Source organism: Halictus rubicundus, unplaced genomic scaffold (genome assembly GCF_050948215.1).
Source record: "Halictus rubicundus isolate RS-2024b unplaced genomic scaffold, iyHalRubi1_principal scaffold1304, whole genome shotgun sequence".
Classification (NCBI taxonomy): Eukaryota; Metazoa; Arthropoda; class Insecta; order Hymenoptera; family Halictidae; genus Halictus; species Halictus rubicundus.
In genome coordinates, this window is record NW_027489845.1 from 1 (window position 1) to 4359 (window position 4359).

The following is a 4359-nucleotide window of genomic DNA, read 5'->3' on the forward strand; positions in this document are numbered from 1 at the left end:
ACCAAATATGATATAATTCCGATGATATATACTTGTGTAATGGACGATGAAATATGTAGGACGATTGTGTTGTGTCTTGACATGTTCTATGCCTTTAGTATAATTTCGTGGTTAGATCGTGCATAACTCACAGACGATAATCGTCCGTTCGCTGCACCAGATATCCGGTGGGACATATCAAACGCCCAGGTTGGAAATTATGGAGGTTGTGTCTGACATGTAATTGCTTCGACAGCACATATACTAAATTTGAAACGATACAGAGAAGATTAGCATGGTCCCTGCGCAAGGATAACACGCAAAATCGTGAAGCGTTCTGTGCTGTTGAGTACTCGCGTGATCCAGGCACACACCCTTTAGACAAAAAGTGGAAAAATTGCCATTTTTCACGATTTCCGACTTAAAATCGCATTTTTAATCGTTTATAACTCGTAAACGAATAAGTCAATACCGGTGAAATTTTCAGCATGGACATAATTTATTCGAGCGAATCAAATACATTCTTTAAATTTTCAATACAGGCTCAGATAAAAGAGCCTGAAAAAACCAACTTTTACTATTTGTTTGCGATTCCGACCAATTCAAATTTTTTTCAAAAATTTTTTACACCTCGTCTAATAAACTAATCCTTCTAACTTCTCAATAAAATTCAAGTCATTTGATCTAATTTTTAGAAAGTTATGTTGCTTGAAATAGTGTTGACTCAGTTTTGCTCGTTACTGTAAGTAAGAAGTGGCCGCACAATGCACAGATAGATGGATAGATAGATTATAATAGATAGATACGTTATAATAGATAGATACATTATAATAGATAGATAGATTATTACTGTTTTTTTTTTCCCCCGCGGGGAACAGAATTGCAGTCAATCACAGTCCCAGCAGACAGAGGCAGTGAACGTCCGGTGGTTCGACCGCCAACGAATAAACCCTCAGATGAAGAATTATTATGAATTATCATGGACAACCGATGATGTCGCACGAGGAGAAGTAAAAATAGGATTAGGATATATGTTAAAAATTCTACGCAGTAAGGTAGCACGTGAAACGACTCCAACTTTTCTTCCTGCAAGACTCGCAGATAAGCGTTCTCAGTTTACACGCTGAGAACAAACAGGAAAGGTGTCCAATTATGCCAAATTATAAGAAAAGACGCCGACTTCATGGTAAAAAGATCCTGTCGGCATACAGCTGACTAGTCAGGAGACATCAAGAAGATAAAAAGATGCAAGGTAGAGACTCCTGTGCCAGCATCTTTGAAAAACAAAGGATTGTGCATCTTATAAAAAGGGGGACCAACTCCTAAAATTCAGTTATAAACAGTCAGTCAGTCAGTCAGGCAATCGTGAACAATCAGTTATTCAGTCATAGTCAATAGTACAGTAGTCTCTTGTGAAGTTAAAATAGTTCGTTCAGTTGTTTCGCGACAAACCGTTTCAAAGACCAGTGTCAGCAGTCAGAGTATATTGTAACCGAATCCGAACCCGTGATCACGGTAATATTAATATTATTATTATTATTATTATAATCAAACTATTTGTAAGCACTCCAGTATATGCGCTATATAAACCATATTTGTAAAATCAAATTTGTAATCTCTGATTCAGAACCACACTTTGAATAAATCAATAATTTTGTTGTTTTCAAAATAAGGGTACAAAGTTACTTAAACGATCCTCAATTTCCCGAACCATAGCCGGTGTATGCAGGTAGGTTCGAAACTGCGTCCTATCCTCTTAAGATCGTAATTCATACCACTTGGGACGTAACACTATCAAAGCTTGCAAAGGAGTATCTTTGTGTTATGGCAACATCTGTTCCTTCCGAAGGAGTATTCTCAAAGACTGGCGAAATAATTAGTAAAAAAAAAGAAATAGATTAAAAGACAATATAGTGAATAAAATATTGCTTCTTAATATGTACAAAATAAATCCTTTATTATGTCTATTTCGTATATATTCGCTTTATCTACGTTTTTTTCTTGCCGAAATGTTCCAGTATTTCCACTCGCAGCATTTCTATACTCATGTCAGGTCCGAAATCACAGTCAAATTTAAAGCATCGAGATATTTGAAGGAATCATTTGGCAATCGATACATATAGTATAGAAACAGCTTATAGTGATCATGAATAGATTACTTCTGCGAATTTGATTGCAAAGTGGAAGAACATTAACCCTTTCGACACGATAATTTCATAGGGGGGATAATAAAAATGCCCTTGTGGATTTTACCGAAAGAACCCTCCCCTGCCCTAAACAACAAATTCGGTAATTCAAAATAGGCAGAATTTTTCATCAAAATAGACAGTTTTTTGCGAATATCTCGGAAAATAAACAGACCGCCGCACAGTGCGGACAAATGGCCTGTTTTCGGGCACTTCTCGCAATTATATATATACAGTGAGTGTAAAAAGTATTCGTACACCTCTTATAGATTTAGAAAACCATATATTTCTTTATGTAATTGTACATTCTTTTATAAAACAAAAACACAATTACGATTATTATATGTTTCAACTGCAAAATGTGACATAAATAAATTAACGAAAAGTTAACGTTAATGAGATATATTAAAAACAGTCTGAAGTCTCTAAAAATTAGCATGCAAAAAGTATTCGTACACGTAACAAATTTAGCAATAAACGTGTTATAATTTGCGAAAATAAATTAAATTAATATTTCGTTGGATAGCCTTTCGACTGTATAATTGCGTCCAGTCTTCTTGGCATTGAATCCACTAAATTGGATGGGATTTCGTCTGTAATAATGCACCATTCCTCTTGAACAGAAAGTTTTAATTGTTCTTTACTTGAAATATGCCGGGTTCGGAGTTTTTTTATCACACAGATCCCATAAATTTTCGATCGGATTAATATCCGGTGATTGTGGAGGTGTTTTCAAATATTGCGGTGTGTTATAAAGCAACCACTTTCTTGTGTTGCGTGCTGTATGTTTGAGGTCATTGCCTTGAGTGAAGATAAACTTGTCTTTTATACCCATTTTTTCTGCACTACTTACAATATGGGTTTTTAGTATGTTTAGGTATATTTTGTGGTCCATGATTCCCTCGATGAAGTGTAATGACCCCATTCCAGCAGCACTCATACAATCCCAAATCATAAACCGAACCTCCGCCGTGTTTTACTGTGGGACGTAGATTTTCTTTTTGTAGCTCTGTATTTTTCTTCCTCCAGACCGTACACTTGCCATCAGAGCTAAAAACATTAAATTTACTTTCATCAGTAAATATGACTCTTCGCCAAAACTCGATAGGCTTATTAATATTATTTTTCGCGAAATCAAGTCTCTTTTTTCTATTTGCGGCATTTACGAAATAATTCTCGCGAGCAACTCGGCCGTGGTATTCATTATTTCGTAAACAATTACGAATAGTGCTGAAACATACACTTACTCCAGCGTTGTTTGCAAGCTCAGCAGCGATCTTAGGGGCACTAATTTTAGGATTTGTTTTTATTTCACGCACTATAAAACGTTCATCGCGTAAACTAAGTTTTCGAGGGCGACCAGATTTCGCTTTATTTTTATTGGTTTTTCGTTCACCATATCGATCTATAATTCCTTGTATAGTGCTGTGTGGCCTATTAATTGTTTTTGCTATTTCTCGCAATGATTTACACTGATTATGCAGTTGTATAATAATTTTTCTTTCAGTCTCACTTGTTTCCTTATCTTTATGACCCATTTTACCGAATGTTATAAAAATTGACTGGTTTTGCAGAAGGTTGCCACTAGACTGTTCATCAAAGACCCTGTCTGATTATTTGTCGGGTCCCGCTAAACCATAATATAAACAATCGGACGCCTTTCGAGTACATTCTAGTACCTGTACGAATACTTTTTGCGCGCCAATTTAGAGACACGTCTCATAGTTTCTAATTTTTCTCGTTAACGTTAAACTTTTTCAAGTGTATTTATGTGACAGTATGTAGTTAAAATATATAAAAATTACAATTATGTTTCGTTTTATAAACATGTGTGCAATTACATAGAGAAATACATGGTTTTTTACAACGCCTACAAGAGGTGTGCGAATACTTTTTACACTCACTGTATATACAGGGTGATCCACGCAATTGTTTTAAGTCATAACTCCGTTATTATTGCATTTACGAAAAAATGATAAAGGAGAAAGATAAATGGTTCGAAGAGCACTACATCTGTGGGCCTTTAAATTTTTTTTAGATGCAGCAGTGCATGTGCAATTAACAATTGCATCATTTCTTTAAATAGAAATGCATATTTTTTGCACATATCGATTCTTCCGTTCATTCTACGTAAAAAATGATTAGGGTACCATGGCAAAAAAATTATTAGATCTCGAGATATTTTCAAAAAAGA

General features: G+C 35.2%; 1 non-coding gene across 1 annotated transcript; it reads left to right on the forward strand.

The window, feature by feature from the left end:
- The first annotated feature begins 223 nt into the window (after positions 1-223).
- LOC143365086 (U6 spliceosomal RNA) lies at positions 224-326 on the forward strand. The gene has a single exon (XR_013084466.1). It is a non-coding gene; the product is annotated as a U6 spliceosomal RNA (small nuclear RNA).
- The last annotated feature ends 4033 nt before the right edge of the window (positions 327-4359 follow it).